The sequence below is a fragment of the Triturus cristatus genome, chromosome 5_2 (genome assembly GCF_964204655.1).
Source record: "Triturus cristatus chromosome 5_2, aTriCri1.1, whole genome shotgun sequence".
NCBI classification, from domain to species: domain Eukaryota; kingdom Metazoa; phylum Chordata; class Amphibia; order Caudata; family Salamandridae; genus Triturus; species Triturus cristatus.
The window spans coordinates 1,048,652,913-1,048,671,999 of record NC_140588.1 but is presented as its reverse complement, the minus strand read 5'-3'; positions in this window follow the sequence as shown (position 1 = coordinate 1,048,671,999).

Below are 19,087 nucleotides of genomic sequence, written 5' to 3'. Positions count from 1 at the left end.
TTCCTTTACCGGGACTTAATTTGATACAGAAACATAATAAAATAGCTCAGTAAAATGAGAGGCAGAATCCGTGATATTAGAGGTTCGGAATGGGCTTTATTCCAATGATCGATTATAATCGGTTGCTCCAAGTTCCATCACCACGGGGGTTCAGGAAGTGAAGTACATACTTTATTGACAAGAAATGATTTTTATAGCACATACATTACAATGAAACGAATGCGGTAGGCGTAACAATTGATAAGGAAAATGACGATTTACATGCGTAACCGAAAATGGGTGTAATAAGGAGTAAAAAGGAACATAATTGGTTATGATGTCACATATAGGTGGATCTATAAGATAATACTTTGCATAGATGCGCGCGCAGCAGCATGACGTGTAATTGACGTGTAACTAGGGGGTGAAGGGGACTTGACATTTAGCTCTACATGTGGAGACAAAAAGTCTGGGGGGTCAAGTCAACCTAATCCCAAATCATATCTAACATCCTATGTTTAAAGAACTATGTTATCCACAAAAGAAGGACTCTCGGACAGAATCTATTCTATACTGACTGTGCGTGCGTGTACAAGCGTCTAAGTGTCTACACTGAATGCGAGGGGGTAGGAATATTCCATGGTAACAGGGCTATGAATTACTTGCATGAGGACAGAGAAGCTGGGCCTTTTTGCTTGGTAACTGGAAGAATGTTTACTTAAACTACTAGGCAGGAATGCATCGGCTGAGGGGGAAGCAGATAATTCGAAGGTGAAATACAGTTCTTGGCAGAGAATAGGCTGATGTCAGGCTTCGTGAGCCGCGCAGAGAATGAGACAAAGTTCATGGTCACAGATGCAGGCTCGGACTGGAGCTTTCAGAGGCAGAAGGCAAGAGGAGTTTTGATGACAGAATCAGGGCCTACTTGCCTGGACTGTAAAGTGGCATAAGTGAACCATATAAAGCCGGTGGCCTTTCATATTTAGGAATGGAATATCCGGCCTATTCATGGCGGATCTGACAGAGGACATGTTGACGGTGGCCGCACATGTATTTGCGTCTTCATAACTGGAACTGGAGGGAACATACATGTACTTGTGACATGCTCATGAAACCGTTGGGGTCCAAGATAGGGGACATAACTGACCAGAAAAATCCATATTTCCACATTCCCTCCTTGTCCCCTACTTGCCCGTTAAGAGATATCAATCTTCATCAATCCATTGATCTGTTCATATAGCATCATTTGTTCTTCTTTCTTCTTCCGTGACGAATGAAATCTTGGTGGTGGAATACACGATGTGGCACACAGACCACAAATCGCTGGTCCACATTGTAGACATAGACAGCAACTGAATAGTATGAGAAGGCCAATACCTAGGAAGGATAAAACTCTCCATCCCCAGGCTGATATCACACTCCAAAACCAACTGGACCAAGTCCAAGTGCCTGGGTTCTGGTGTATCTGGTTTACAATCTTATGAAGGCGAGTGATGGCTTTATATACAGATGGCGAATTTTCTGGTATGAATACGCAGCAGCTTGATCCGATGACCCTACAAGCTCCGCCCCTATCAGCCAGGATGACGTCAAGGACAAGACGATTTTGAAGCACAACAATCCGCATAGCAGACTGCTCTTCTGTTAAATTGCCTAAGGCGGAAATAGTCTCATTCACTACTGCTTCAAGGGTTCTAGTTAATCTACGTATCAGCTTACTATTAGTAACAGTACCTATATAGGGAAAGATGCCTTTATTAAAATCTACATACTTGTCCCATGCCGTCTCAGTGTAATCGACAATGGGGAGATCTCTCCGCTCTCTGTTGTGTACTAAATGAATATTTCTATAATAATCAGGAGGAGCTAGGAAAACAGGTGGCAAAAGGAATGCAATGTAGCAGGTACCATCCCAATCTAGAGGTAGACGCATATATGCAGTCTGACCACATATAAAGTAGGAGTGGCGATAAGCTCTAAATGAAGATTTGCCTTGATCACTGAATTCTACTATAGTAGTGCATTTACTATGGCCCATATGTATGGAACCAACCTTTCTTACACACAATTCACCCTTCGCTGGGAATACTGACATGGTGGGCAAAACTAGTTCAACTTCGGATTCGACATTCAGAATCATGAGATTAGGTGTAAAATTACCCAATCCATATACTTCATTTTCTAGATCAGTTCCTGTTCTTTTGGGGCGACCCTCCTTGTCAGGGTAGCAGACCTTGAGTAAAACTAGGTTCAGGTTTCCCCATACCCAATGATCTTGGTAAACTGCTGTGTCTGAGTCTATGGAATTGATTAAACTAAACCATGCTCCACAGGAGCCATTATGTGTAAACGGATGTGGAAAGAAAGGCAGGACTCCTTCATAATTTTGATAGGGAGGGAGCCGGCCACACACCCAACAATTAGTGGCATTACTAGTCTGATGGGAATGATGTAACATACTAATGAAAGTGTTATTGCGCAGCGCAAGTCTATAAGACAATTCATGCGGAGGTAAGTCACTAAAAGAATGTTCAGCAGTAACATTATAAACATGTCTAGAAATAGGGTAATATATGTGCAACAATATACTTGCAGTAATTATTAAAAGACTCAAGAAAAACAAGATTAATAATGTCACTATGCAGTGGCTACGCAGTGATTTACAATACGCCTGTCGTTTCAACATTTTCCGAGTGTTTTCTCTACTCAGGTCCAAGGGATACATGTCAGAGACAATTCAACCGCTTCACCTTGGAGAGGACTTAAACAATCAAATTGCTCGACTGGTTGGGCCTAAGCTTTAGTTTATAGTGTTCAGAGTTACTCTGTTCAACAAAAGGAAGTTTTGAGTCAATGGGTGAAGTCACACGAGGTGGGCTGTTTACATCTGCAGGAAGTCCATGAAATTTCTTGATATGACTTGAATGAATCCAGCCTTTCCTGCCCTCGATCTTCACGGCTGTTCTTGTGGTCAGCAGGACCAACTTGGGCGACTTCCACCTGGGCTCCAGCTGAGTCTTTCGGTCGAAATTCCTCACAAGTACGAGGTCCCCCGGAACTACGTCATGGGGTTTCACCTCAGTGTTGTCGGGAAAGGCTGCAGCTACCTGTGAACGACAAGATTGTAGTGCAGACATCAAGGAAGCCAAGTAATCTGTCAGCATATTACAGTCAATATCAGTTATTTTGCGTGGTATAGGCGTCCCCCACATATTTGGTGGTCTGCCGAAGATCACCTCATACGGGGATAGCCCTGTTCGAGAGTGTGCTACCATTCTCATGTAAAAGAGTGCAACGGGTAACGCTACTACCCAGTCGACACCTTTCTCTCTGCATATTTTGGACAATCTGATTTTCAGTATCTGGTTATGTCTTTCTACGAGACCTGCTGCCTCGGGGTGTCGGACACTGTGGAATTTCCACTGATATCCTAACAGAAGTGAAACGTGTTTCATTAATTCGGATGAGAACGGCTGGCCGTTATCTGAGTGAACAACACGTGGTAAACCGTATCGTGGGAAGAATTCTCGAACCAACTGTTTGGCAGTAGTCGGGGCAGTGTAATCTGAAACCGGGTATGCCTCTGTCCAACGGGACAGAGCGCAGACAACTACGAGAACATATTTGAATCCTCGACATCGTTCCATCTGGATATAGTCCATCTGGAGGGCTTCAAAAGGGTGATTAGGAGGATGAAATCCACCCTGTTCTACGGGAACGCTTTTTCCTGGGTTAAACTGACAACAGATCATACAGGTACGGACCTTTTGTTTGGCTGCTGCTCGTAAATGTTTATTGAACCAAATGTGTTGAATGCTGTCTAGCATAGCTTTTTCTCCTAGATGTGCTGGACTATGTATAGTGTTAATTATAACTTGGACCATCGAATCAGGAAGGAACCATACAGACTTTTCCTTCATCATCCATCCTTGGTCCGTTTGGATCCCTCCTAATTCAGTCCATTTCTTTATTTCGTCTGGTGTAGCATGTGTCTGTATGTCAATTACGTCAAGAGTAGGATCTTTAACTGTCATACAATGTGTCGGTGTCGGGACTATTGTCTTTGTCATGTCGGGGGTTTGAGTTTGAGCAGTCTGTTTAGCTGTTCTGTCGGCTAGATCATTGCCTTGGGAAATGATATCAGTAACCTTCGTATGAGCCTTACATTTCATAATTGATATTGCAGTGGGTAGATGTATTGCATCTAATAAGGCATGAATGAGGGGTCCGTGCTGAATGTGGGCACCGTGGGAAGTTAAATAACCTCTCTCTCGCCACAGCACGCCGAAGTCATGTACAACTCCGAATGCATAACGTGAATCAGTGTATATGTTGACTTTTTTATTTGCGGCTTGAATACAGGCTTGTGTCAGAGCGATAAGCTCTGCGGCTTGAGCTGACAAAGTATTTATACGATTAGTTTCAATGACTTCAGTATCTGTTGTGACTGCGTAAGCGGCCACTAACTCTCCTGTACTTGTTCTCATACATGAACCATCTACATACAATGTCAGGTCTGGATCTGACAATGGGACATCGGTTAAGTCTTGTCTGGGTTTTGTCGTTATTGTAATAACTTCAATACAGTCATGAGCTAGTGGGTCTGTTCCGGTTACTGGCAACAGTGTGGCAGGATTCAATGTGTTACAGCGTCTGATTTCTATATGTGGCTGAAACAATGTAAGTTCGTATCCTGTAAGTCGCGCTATAGTCAAGTGTTGTGTTTGCGTTCTATTTACAAGAACCTCTACTGCGTGTGGTACTTGAACTGTCAATGGATGTCCTAACACTATGGCATCGCTTTGTCTGATTGCTAAAGCTGTCGCTGCTACTAATTTTAGGCATGCAGGCAAAGCCTGGGCTACGGGATCTAATGTACTAGAAAAATAAGCACATGGTTTGTGTGCTCCTGCTTGTTCCTGTGTGAGTACTGACAAGGCAGTACCTTCGCGTTCTGTGACAAAGAGTGTAAACTGTTTTCTGTAACATGGCGTTGCTAAAACAGGTGCTTGACATAAAGCTTTCTTTAGGCTTTCAAAAGCTTGTGTATGTTCCTGATTCCAAGGGAGAACAGTCGATGTCGCTGCCTCCTGGGTTGTCAACTGAATGAGTGGTTTAGCTAGAAATGCATACTGAGGGATCCACTGCCTGCAATATGACGTGAGGCCTATGAAAGCCCGCACCTCCTTTTGTGTCTTGGGTATTGGCATGTTAGCTATTAACTGAATGCGGTCGGGTGTAAGCTGCCTTCCCTCCTTGGACAGCGAGTGTCCAAGATAAATAACTCGCTGGACACAGAATTGCAGCTTAGAAGGGGACACCTTGTGCCCCTTTTCGGCTAGAAATTGTAAAACTGTCAGTGATGCTTTTTCACATTCCGGTTCGCTTCTCGCGGTGATCAGCAGATCATCGACATATTGGAGCAAGGCAGTGTTAACTGGCATGTGGATACTGTCAAGTTCTCGTTTCAGTGCTTGGCTATAGATGCTGGGGCTTTCTGTAAATCCTTGAGGTGCGCGTGAGAATTTAAAGCTACGCCCATTTAAACTAAATCCGAACAAATATTGGCTTTCCGGATCTATTGGGACGCTAAAAAAAGCATTCTTGAGATCAATTACAGTAAAGAATGTTGCTTCGGAATCAATAGCTGTCAGTAATGACGAGATATCTGGGACCACAGGAAATTGTGGCACAATGCATTTGTTTAACTCGCGCAGATCAATAACCAATCGATATACTGGCGGGGCCGTTGGATCTGTTCGTTTAAGAATCGGAATTATCGGTGAATTACATACATTGGAGTCTGTTTCCACAACTACTCCTTGGGCAATGAGCTCGTCAATGATTTGTAGTAAAGCCACTACAGCATCTGGTGGTAACTTGTATTGTCGTATTCGTGGTAGCACCACTCCTGCCTTTAATGTGACTCGATATGGTGTAATATTCATGCAACCAACATCAGTAGGGCCTTGTGCCCATAGATGTGTAGGTAAAGTCTGCAGTCGGGGATCCATGTCTCTAGACACATAGTGACCTTTAAAATCACGTAAAAACAACCTTACTCCTTCCGGAGAACAACATATTATGGCTCCTAGAGCTTTCAGTGTTTTTATTCCTAACAAGTTTTCTGGACATGATTTAGTAAGCAATAAATCTGTAGTTCGGGTCAAGGGTCCTATCGTAAGTGGAAGAGGCTGTGATACTTCATTAACAATAGGTTTTCCTGAAAAACCAAGGGAAATATTCTGAGAGCCTGAGAGGGGTGCCCCTGGAACTTCACTACGTTTTATAGTTGTTCTACTTGCCCCTGTATCGAGTAAAAATTTTCTATCTTGGCCTAATAATCCACTATGTACATAAGGTCCTTCTTGATCTACAGGAATCTCGATAAGGGGTAAGTCAACTTCCCTCTCTAGGCTAGTTCATGCGTAACGCTGATACTCAGGATATTCATACTGTGCGGTCTGATACATTTGTCGTGTTGTTGTCTGTGTGGCAGCAACAGGCAACGGTGGTGCAGCTGGCACAAACTGTATTGGCTGTTGTGCGGCTGGCATGGCCTGTGCATGCTGCAGAGCTCCTTGTTCATTCTGATCTTGTCTGAGTGGCCGTGATCTTTCTTGTGTTTTACCTATGGCGATATTATGTTTTAAAACTGGACAATCGTGTACGTAATGACCTGGCTTTTTACAATAATTGCATGTCCCTTTTACAGGTCCTGCTGAATCGGAATGTGTCATACCCTTTTTATGTCCTTCAGCTGGAACTGTCTGGGAAACTAGCATTTTCATTTTCGTGTCTTTCATGCGTCTGTGTTCATGTTCTTGTTCCTCTCTAATTCTATTGTGATGGTACTGTAACATTTGTAACATTTGTGATGGAGTGTTACCTTGCCAGGTACTCTCGAATTTTAATACTCTATTCTTTACTGGGGGCAGGGCATTTTCTACTAATTTTGTTACAAACAGATGCGGGTATGATTCGCTACTTGCTTTTATGCCACTATTTATACCAAAACATTTTTCAAATCGGGCATAGTAATCACTAGTGTCTTCATCTTGCTTCTGCTTACAGGCTGAAATTGTACCCCAATCTTCCTTTTTTGTAGTCAATAAACGTGGCAGTACCTGTACTAGTAAACCTGGTAGTGCTTTAGTTTTATCCCCAAGTCCTGCTCCTGCAGTTCGGGCCTTTTCTTCTAACACTGACCATTCTATCTTTTGGTCTCCTACCTCCCACTCTTTTTCCTTGAGTTTCTCATAAATACCAGCAGGCATCAATACCTTTAATATTGTCATAATGTCGGGATAGGTATACTCTCCCATGAGTAACATGTCTTTAATTTCTCGGTGAAAACCCGCTGGATCTTTGTCATGACTGGGTACCACTTTCTTCATTTGTAACAATTCTATTTTCGATATGGGCGTATATACAAATACGCGCTTAAACTCGTTGTCCTCGCCTTTTATTGGGTGCACTTCTCGTAAGGGATTCTGTCTATCCATGTGATACGTGGTTCTTTCCTTGACGGGCAATGAGACATGCTCTGAGCATACAAAAAGAATATACTGCTTTCTCGATTCTAGAATTTCTTTAATTAATTTAGTACCTGCACCTCTCCATTTATTCATAAGCAATTCAGTCAATATGTCAGGTAAGGGACCAGGGTCCGAATGCTGACTCCGATATAGTATAATGAGTTGTTGAATCATATAAATCCCAGCTAACCTCTGTTCATCTGGGGTGAGATTCAAAAATGTGCGTGCTACTGTATCATCACTATATTTTCCGGGACTGTCCACCCAATGGACAGCTGCCCTGGCTAAATCTTGTTCATGCATAGAATCGAGAAAATGATAACCCCTTCGTTCTCGGAGTAGTTTGTCGGCGGTTTGGAACGAATGCTCGTTAGACCTTATTTTAATTATAGGTATTTGGAAATTCCTGTTATTATCTGGACATATCGGACGTATCGAGTCAGTAAGACATCTATTACTATTACAAGATCTTCCTCTACCTACATAGGCTATGGTGTCCGACTGTCCCGCGGGCAGTCCTGACCCTTCTTCCTCGCTTTGTTCGAACTCGTCTACCTCTAATCTTTCTTCGTGTAGGCGTTCTATTTCTTTACGGATCTTTCGGCACATGGCTATTATACAATTTTGCTTATCATGTCTCCCTTCTGATATATTCTGGCTCCATCTGGTAAGAATTTGCATTGCTTCCGGGTCTACCCCCGGTCGGTCTTGATTTCTGATCACACAATTTATGAGGAAACGTAACAGTTCCCCCTGTATCTCTACTTTCTGATATTCCATAGCTCTGTTAATACATTCTGGATCTCGCCCTGTTTGGACAAAATGATATATTTTATCTAGATGCGCAGTCATTCCTGGTAACTTCCCTAAATACACTGCGGCTCGTCTGATACGCAATGATGCCAGGGTCATTTCGTCCTCTTTACCGGGCACAGGGTCATATCTACAATCTATAAGAAGTTCCTTAAGCGTACGGGCACTTATGAGTTTGGGTGTACGTGAATGTGCTGACTCTTGAAAAGTAAGTTTATTTATTCTGGGTGGCGTAGAAAAAATATTGGTAGCACCTCCCGTAGCCCCATCTGGGGTGTCGGGTGTGAAAGGATTCGTTGAACGTGACACAGCAACTATAGGTGTGGACACAGCTATAGAAGTAGCTGTAGGAACAGATGCAGAAACAGATGTGCTTGCCGGAACTTGTGACTCGATCTGTTGCTGTAGGGATACGGGTACTGGATCTTGGCGTTGGACCTCCCTGGTATGCGGTCTATGTGGGGCGGAATTAGCATACTCGGGAGCTGCGTCATCTAAATATGAGGAAAGAAAAACATCTTCTGCGGTTCTAGGATGCCCCTTAGGATGTACCTTTATTGGGAATAATGGGGGTGGCAAGTCTTTCGGTATCTCTGGAGTAGCCTTAGGTAATCCTTCGGCTAGAAGGGGATACATACCATTCATAAGGGCATTTCTTTGTCTATCTACTTGTTCTGATTTCACTCGGATACCTTCCTCAATTAATAGATTTTCTCGAACTTTATTTGAACTCTCTTTATTCTTTTCTTCCTGTCGGAGTGCCTTTTCTGTGCGTCTATGAGATTCTTTACGCCATAACTCAACGGCGTCTTTCTGTGACTGTCTGACTTTCCTTTTCCATAACTCTTCCTCGACTTTCATGATGCACTCTGCATCCCAGGTCCCCGCTGCGGGCCACCTCTGACTTTCTGGTAATCCCTTGGTGTAATCTACCCATAAATCAAGAAATAATATAGCGTCTAAGCCATGTTTGTGATACATGAAGTGCCCTGGAGTGTCCCTAGGAGGAATAGGGACGGCTTCTTCGAGTACCCCTTTTCTAGTAGTGATCTGTCTTAATTTCGAAAAGAGCGGCATATTGACAACTGATCCGATACTTAATCTTGAACACACTTAATACCAAAGCACAATAATGAACAACCATTCATACCACAATATGCAGGACGCTTAACACATTTAAACATTAAACATTAAACACATTTTTTTTTTTTAACTGTCTAGAAATAAACAACAATGATGATCGTCTGCATAACTAATCACCAAGCATAATTCTTGACAATAACTAGATACTTCGGAATACTTGATATACTGCTAAACAGTACATATACACTGCTAAAACAGTGCAGACCGGATTTGTGTACCCAAACCCGTCTTGACCGGCACAACCTATGTGCACGTCAGAAATGCCTCCCCAGTAATGGTACTCACCGGGTAGCTTCGGAAACGGAAGGCCTCGGCAACTGAACTTGAACCGGACTGGACTCGACTCGACTCGTCGGAAACTGGACTCGACTTCGAACTGGTGGGCCTCTGTATACCTCGGATCTTGCTCTCTCAGCTAGGCTCTGGTCGGGATACTTCGCACTTCTCACCGCCTCGTCTGGGTGTTGATCGCAGCCTCAGTCGCCCCCGCTTGACCGGAGGGAGATACAGGAAATCCTGCTGGTACGCGTTATTGTCCGTCCAGCTGTGGCAGGAGACCGGGCCTGCAACTCACCGCCGGCGCGTGAGATGAGAAAGAGTCCCTGTTCGGGCGCCATTCATGTGGTAAATAAAATTCCTTTACCGGGACTTAATTTGATACAGAAACATAATAAAATAGCTCAGTAAAATGAGAGGCAGAATCCGTGATATTAGAGGTTCGGAATGGGCTTTATTCCAATGATCGATTATAATCGGTTGCTCCAAGTTCCATCACCACGGGGGTTCAGGAAGTGAAGTACATACTTTATTGACAAGAAATGATTTTTATAGCACATACATTACAATGAAACGAATGCGGTAGGCGTAACAATTGATAAGGAAAATGACGATTTACATGCGTAACCGAAAATGGGTGTAATAAGGAGTAAAAAGGAACATAATTGGTTATGATGTCACATATAGGTGGATCTATAAGATAATACTTGGCATAGATGCGCGCGCAGCAGCATGACGTGTAATTGACGTGTAACTAGGGGGTGAAGGGGACTTGACATTTAGCTCTACATGTGGAGACAAAAAGTCTGGGGGGTCAAGTCAACCTAATCCCAAATCATATCTAACATCCTATGTTTAAAGAACTATGTTATCCACAAAAGAAGGACTCTCGGACAGAATCTATTCTATACTGACTGTGCGTGCGTGTACAAGCGTCTAAGTGTCTACACTGAATGCGAGGGGGTAGGAATATTCCATGGTAACAGGGCTATGAATTACTTGCATGAGGACAGAGAAGCCGAGCCTTTGCTCAGTAGCTGGAAGAATGTTTACTTAAACTGCTAGACAGGAATGCATCGGCTAAGGAGTGAAGCAGATAATTCGAAGGTGAAATACAGTTCTTGGCAGAGAATAGGCTGATGTCAGGCTTCGTGAGCCGCGCAGAGAATGAGACAAAGTTCATGGTCACAGATGCAGGCTCAGACTCGAGTTTTCAGAGGCAGAAGGCAAGAGGAGTTTGATGACAGAATCAGGGCCTACTTGCCTGGACTGTAAAATGGCATAAGTGAACCATACAAAGCCGGTGGCCTTTCATATTTGGGAATGGAATATCCGGCCTATTCATGGCGGATCTGACAGAGGACATGTTGACGGTGGACGCACATGTATTTGCGTCTTCATAACTGGAACTGGAGGGAACATACATGTACTTGTGACATGCACATAGAACCGTTGGGGTCCAAGATAGGGGACATAACTGACCAGAAAAATCCATATTTCCACAGAACCCGCCGTAATCCAGCAGCATCCTGGTCTGGCAATGGGTATTTCTGTCCTTCTTACATGTGCTGGGGGTGAGGACAGCACTGGCTGTATTGCGCAGGCTGGCGGGACCCGCATCCGCCCGCCAGGCCTGGGACATCTTCGGCTGATGTGCAGCCCACCCAAGGTTGGAAGCCCGACCTGAATATTGGCGGCCGTGTTAGCAATGGTGTGGGGTTGCCGGGAGCTGGACTGTGGGCCAGAAGAGGCGGAGACACAGACCAGGTGCTAAAGACGAGAGCGGCGGCAGCTGAGGAGACAAAGTGGCTATCTCTGGTTCCATGTAGGAGTTTCCTGCTGACTGGGAGGCGAGCGTAGGCAGCATAACTGTTGAGGGGCCACTGTGGTGGCAAGTTTCTGAGACTAGGCTGATCTGCTGCTGGGGTCCATCCGGTGGGGGTGATTGTCAGTGGGGTGCCTGGAGCTGCAGTGGTCCCATGGAGCCTAACACTGCCGGCAAGGCCTTGGCGAGGCCGAATAAGAAGGTTGGAATTGGATACTGAGTAACTAGTGGTGGGGGCATCATGCTGGTGGACCTGGGTGACTGCTGCCCAAGGGGTAAATTCCACTTGATATCGGGGGCACCTATTGTGGTGATGCCCTCTGCTTGTTGAGGGACCGCCAGAGGGCAGGAGACTTACATGGGGCCCCTGGCCAAAGTGATATCCGAGGGCTCATCCGCCAATGAGGCCTACACTTTGGTTTTTGCCTTGGATGCAGCTGGTCAACCCTCCCGGAGTACTGCTGAGGGGGGCAGTGGTTGCATAATAGGGGCTGTACATCATCTGGACCATGATGCAATGGACTGTTGCGGTCGCTACTGCTCCCCACCTGGTATCTGACTGACTTCTGCCTGGCCCCCCCTTTACCTGACTGTTGCATCGCTCAAGACCAGGGACCTCGTACGGGTGTGTCCCTTGTATGCTGCTAGATCCTCCAGGGCTCCTTTCTGCTCTCTGTGTGGGGTCTTTTATGCAGCTCCTGATGGCCCGCCTGTCTGGAAGTGCTTTTGCCATGCTGGCCCATGCCTACCACCGCCACAGACAACACCACCCGATCATGGAACACCTCAACTTCCGACTCAAAACAGATGGCAAAACCACCATCAGAGGCCCTCTCACCTACAGACCTCCAGGACCACGGCCCAGCTTCTGTGATGCCATCCCCAAATTAATTGTACCACAGGCCATCAACACCAAACAGTACATCTTCCTTGAAGACCTAAGTTTCCCCATATATGACCCCAATCACGCCAACACATCCAATATCCTCGAAAGCATGAACAACATCGATCTCACCCAACTTTTCAATAACCCCATCCACAATGCAGGACACAAGCTCGACCCGATTTTCACAGGCAGCAAGAGAGTCAAGTGCAGCCATGTCACCGAGCTCACCTGGTCGTACCACTTAATTGCTCACTTCACCATAACAGCAGGCCCCAGCACCACGACCAAGCTGCCCAGCACCGCAGCTGGAACAAAGTATCCTAAAGCCAATAGACCGATGCTCTCAGCACTGCCCACCCTGACACCATAACCAACCTTCAACAGGTAGTCAAGGACTTTACCACCTGGATCACCGACCGCACCGACAGAGTTGCCTCCATCAAACCTACTAAACTCAAGAGTTCCACCGAAAACGCCAGTTAGTACACCTCGGAACTGAGAATCAAGAAACAAAACTGCAAACAACTAGAAAGGAAATGGCACAACAGAAAGGAGCCCACAGACCGCACCACCTTCAAGACATCACTCAACCACTACCACTGACTCCTGAAAGAGACTAAAAGGAACACACAAGTCAACCGCATCAAAGCCAGCTTCAACTACAGCTAAGAACTCTTCACCACTGTCAAGGAGTTCTCCAACCCCTCAACAACCGAAAACAATATTACCCCCTCTCAAGGATTTGCAACATCCTAGTGGACTTCTTCCATGACAAGCTCACCATCATCTACAAACGCTTTGAAATCCAGCCTGCCACCTGTAACATCCTAAGCCTCCTCGCTCCCACAGATACAACCTCTGACCACAGGATCACCACTTGGGACAAGCTCATCACTCAGAGTACCACATCCATCATGCGCTCCATCCACTCAGGAGTACCCACGGACCCTTGCCCCCACCGGTGCACAGACATAATATCGAGGTGACAGAATATCGACTGCAATAATATCGTGGATCAGAATATCGACTTATTGTTTATGTTAATATCGAAGTCAGTAATATCGTTTGCAAAAATATTGTTGTTAATAATGTCAATGTTTATATTAGTGTTATGTATTTTAGTATGTATTTTTAACCCCTTCGCTGCTGCGGACATTCCGCTGCAGCGCTGGGGGGGGCAGGGGGGCAGCGCGGCGGGCCTGTGCTCATGACGGAGCCGCTCCGTCATGAGCCACAGTTGAGCTGTGCTCATGACGGAACGGTTCCGTCATGACTCCGCCCATTTGCGTTGTCGCCCCGCACAGGCGGGGAAACAGCGCCGCGCAGGCGGAGCGGCCGCCGACAGGATTGTCATGACGGAACCGTTCCGTCATGAGCACACGGCAACCGTGGCTCATGACGGAACGGTTCCGTCATGAGCAGGGAAGGGGTTAATGTATGTGTTTTATATTTCTGTTTATGAATTGATTTTCTTTTTTATATATGTTTTACATTTTTAGAAGTTATTATTTTTTAAAAGTAAATTTTGCGTTTTAGTTCCGTAGCGGGTTGTGGGTTTATAGGGGAATAGGGTGGTAAGTAATTTAATTATAATACATTTATTAATAATTTTTAGAAGTTATTAACTATTTTTAAATAAATGTTGTGTTATTATTCTGTAGCGGGTTGTGGGTTTATGGGGGAATAGGGTGGGAAGTAATGTAATTATAATTAATGCTTTTTATTAATTAATAATAAGTATTTATGATTTTATATTGTTAATATTGGTAAATGATTTATTATTAATTAGTTATTAATGGTTTGTTAATTATTAATAATTAATTGGTAAATATGTAAATTGTGTTATTTTTTCAGGAGTGGGTTGTGAGTTTATAGGGGAGGAGGGTGAGAAGTAATTTAATGATAATTCATTTATTTATATTTTTAATTATTTAATATTTATGTATTTTAAATTTTGTATTGTAAATTGTGGTAAATAATATATTGTTAATTATTTATTATTTGGTTATTAATAATTATTAATTAATTATTAATGATGTTATTTGTGTCATTTTTTTAAGAGTGGGTTGTGGCTTGATAGGGGCAGGCTTGAAAGTAATTTAATTTCAATATAATTTTTAGATTTTTTTTAATATAAAATGTATTTTAAGTTGTTTTATACTGTTAATTGTGTGAACTAAATTATTATTGATTGTTTTTAAATTGTTTGTTAATTTTAATTAATTAATTATTTAGGTATTAATTAAATATGTTAATAGTGTTATGTTTTACAACATTGGTTGTGTCATTTATAGGGAAATATGGTGGGAGACAATTGTTTTTTAAATTAATTAATTATTTGTTAATTCATTTTAATTATGTTGCTTGAGTGGAAATAGTAAATATTCCCTACTGTTGCACTTGCTGGAGTGGGAATAGTAAATTATTCCCCTCCGCTATCCAACACTTTCCCTACTGTTTCACTCGCTGGAGTGGGAATAGCAAATGATTCCTCTCCGGTACCCAACACTTTCCCTACTGTTGCACTTGCTGGAGTGGGAATAGTAATTTTTACCCCTACGCTGTCCAACAGTTTCCCTACAGTTGCACACACTGGAGTGGGAATAGTAATTTTATCCCATCCGCTATCCAAAACTTTTCCTACTGTTGCACTCGCTGGAGTGGAAATAGTAATTTTTACCCCTCCGCTACCCAACACTTTCCCAACTGTTGCACTCATTGGAGTGGGAATGGTAGTTGTCACCTCTCCGCTATCCAGCACTTTCCCTACTGTTGCACTCACTGGAGTGGGAATATTAATTATGAACCCTCTGCTATCCAACACTTTCTCTACTGTTGCACTCCCTGGAGTAGGAATAGTAAATTATTCCCCTCCTCTATCCGACACTTTCCCTACTGTTGCACTTGCTGGAGTAGGAATAGTAATTGTTTCCCCTCCGCTATCCAAAACTTTCCCTACTGTTGCACTCGCTGGAGTGACAATAGTAAATTATTCCCCTACGCTATCCAACACTTTCTCTACTGTTGCACTCCATGGAGTGGGAATAGTAATCTTATCTCCTCCGCTATCCAATATTTTCCCTACTGTTGCTGTTAATGTAGTGTAAAATGTAATTCTAAAAGAATGAAAATATTGTAATATTTTAATTTATTATATAGATATTTTATTTTCTATTTTTATTTTACTGGTATATGTATATATATATCTATGTATTTATAATTTTTAATATGTTTCTAACATTTTTTAATTTATTATAATAATTATTTATTAATATTATTAAGTAAATTTATATATTTTATTTTATATATATGTATGTTTAATTTTTTGTACATGATGTTTATTATTTCTAATTTTAAACTTTGTATAATTCTAACTATCTTTTTTTAATTATATGTATTCTTTTCTTTATTTTATATTATTCTTCACACATTTTTAAAAAAACGATATTTTTAACAACAATATTTTTTTCTTGCTATTTTTGTACTTACCATGATGTAGATAGGATGTCGATATTCTTGACATCGATATTTAGGTCTCAATATTTTGTGGTCGTCGATATTCTGTCAGTGAATCGCCCCCACCACATGTTCAACCTTGGAAACAGGACTATCAGCAAAAAGATCAAAGACATCTTCGACACCTCCAACCACCTTCCCAGAAAAACTTAAACATGCTGAAGTCAAACCCCTCCTCTAAAAACCATCAGCAGACCCCCAAAAAGCTCAAGAACTGGCCCATCTCCTTGCTCCCCTTTCCCATCAACGTCCTTGAAAAGGCCATCAACCGCCAACTCACAGAATACCTGGAGAACAACAATCTTGTGGACTCATCCCAATCAGGTTTCTGCACGAACCACAGCCTCAAAACCGCCCTAATCACAGCCACCAATCCAATAGGGTGTCCTCAAATAGATAGCTTCCTTCCTCACTGAAATAACTGAGACAATCCATCTTCCATCCTTCACCTTGGAACCCAAGAAGATCTTCTGCAGCGTCCCTCAAGGTTCATCCTTCAGTCCTACTCTGTTCGACGCCTACATGACCCCCCTGGACAACATTGTCAGAACCCACAGACTTAATGTCATCTTCTACATAGACAAAACCCAGCTCTTCCTCTCTCCCTCTGAAGACCCATCGACCATGAGGGCCAACGTCTGCCTGTGCATGATCAGCATCGCCGACTGGATGCAGAACAACTGCCTCAAACTCAACAAAGACAAAACAGAAGTTCTGATCTTGGGGAACAACACCTCCCCGTGGAATGACTCCTGGTGGCCTGCTGTAGTCAGACCCTCGCCCACTTCTAGAGACCAGACCAAGAACCTCAGCATCATCTTGGACAGCAAACTCGCCATGAAAATCCTGATCAATGCAGTCTCTTCCGCCTGCTCCCTAAATCTTTGCATGCTCCCAAAGATCATCAAATGGATCGCTGCCACCACCAGATGCACTGTCACCCAAGCCCTAATTGCTAGCTGCTTGGACTTCGGCAATGCACTCTGCGTTGGAACCACCACCCACCTCCGGAGAGACTGCAGAACATGCAGAACTCAGCAGCCACACTCATCCTCGACATCCCCAAACAAACATACATCTCCTCTCACCTAAAGAAACTCCACTGGCTCCCCGTCCACAAGAGATGCCAGTTCAAGATGGCAACCCACAGCTACAAAGTCCTGCATAATCAAGGACCAGCATACATCAACCACTGCCTGAGGTTCCCCCAACACTCCAGACACCTGCACTCCTCATACCTCTCCCGTGCTCACCCCATTATCTGCTGAAGCAACAGTGGAGGACGCTCCTTTTTCCACCTCACTGCACAGTTCAGGAAAAGCCTATCCCTCCACTTCCAATCCTCACCGACTCTTCAGGAATTCAAAAGCAGTCTCAAGACCTGGAGGTTGTTCAACTGATTCCACCAAGAAGCTTGGCTGTCATCGCCTGGATACTCTTGCAGTTGATTACCAGTGCTTTATAAATCCTGCTAGCAGTCCCCAGGCATCCCATTCAGCTACCGTTCACTCTGATATTGCAACCATCTCGCAGGCGATACAAGACTCGAGGGAAGCAGTTAAAACTAATGTGGGCTAATCCCGGGTGGCTGTCTCCCTGTTGCGTCATGACCTCTGGAACATCGCTGATAGACTGACTGAGGCGGAGACCAGGGTGTCTTCTGTGAAGGACCAAGTGGCTACCCTGAAGCTGCAGGTCTCCAGGTTCCTCTCAGTAATGATGGTGCATGAAGAGTGAGCCGAGGACATGGAGAATTGGTCCCGAAGGAACAACCTCTGATTTGTTGGATTTCTGGAGGGTGCACAGACCTCTGTCATGGAGCAGCTTCTGGACGAGTGGCTGCATTCTTGGGTGCCTTCCAATTGGCTCTCTAGCTCTAAGCTTCACGTTAGGCTCCAGGAAGATGGAAATAGAGAAACAACCTAGCATACAGGGACTTATGCCAAACCTTGCAAGCACTATGTCTCTATTCGCCTTCCAGGGACCATTGCGAACAACAATTGCAGTGGGACAGTATTAAGTAATGTCAATCTTAGCCAAGCCAAACACTCAAGAAAGATTGCTTTCTGGAACCTCACAGGAATGGGCTCAAAGATTATCAACTCGGAGTTCATAAACGCCTTAGCAATTATTTGTTGTCAAGAAACTTTGGCCTTACACAAGAGCGACCGGTATGTGGGGCGGGTGGGGGGAAGATGCATAGGGGTTACGGAGGGGGGGGATAAAAAAAGTAAAAACGTACCTGCAGCTGTCCCTGTCACGCTTTTCAGCTCCTCTTCGCTGCAGGAAGGAACAGGCTACCAGAATGCCCTGCAGCCAATCCTGAAGCTGCTCTCATGTTAGAGAGCAGCTTAAGGATCGGCCTGAGCGCCCTTGATTTGCTGAGAGTCTGTGCCTGCTCGCTCCAACCCGGCAACGCTGCTTGGTTGAGAGAGCTTTCACTGGACATGAAGGTTTGGCCAGCTTTAGACGGCTGCCTAAACCATCATGCGTAGTGAAGGGAGTGCATTACCACTCCCCTCAGTGCCTGTCACCCCCAGGCCCCACCCCAAGACTCGGCAGGAAAATAAAAATAAAACAAGTCTCTTTTTTTCCCTTTTCTGACGTTTTGGGAGGGGGGGGCGACGCTCCATTATAGCGGAGGAGCCGCCACTGGCATTACAGCTGTACTACGCGCAGGGTCACACTACATTCTTCAGCCCTGCACCCCGCTACATCTGGTACTGCCAAAGGGGGATTTATTACCCTGGAGTCCCTCTCTTTCCTGAGGATGAATTATCAGTCCAAATTTAGCATCATCTTATTTACCTCTTTTTTGGATTGAGCATAGTGCCAAAAAACTTCTACTAATTAAATTTTATAACAGCAATTTTAATGTCACTAATTTGGACATTTCAAATCCACTGTGTAGGGAAACTCAGGGCTTCAGTGTGAAATGTAAATGTTCTTGATATTTATCGTGGATGGGAGATTTCAATGCCCGACTCTTGAACAATTCGGTAATATTGCGTGTGGCCTAACGAATCACAGAGGGGAATCGCGCATGCGTTTCGCTCACATTCCATATGCGGAGGTACTTAACCAACCACTCTTTAAATATATGTTTAGATC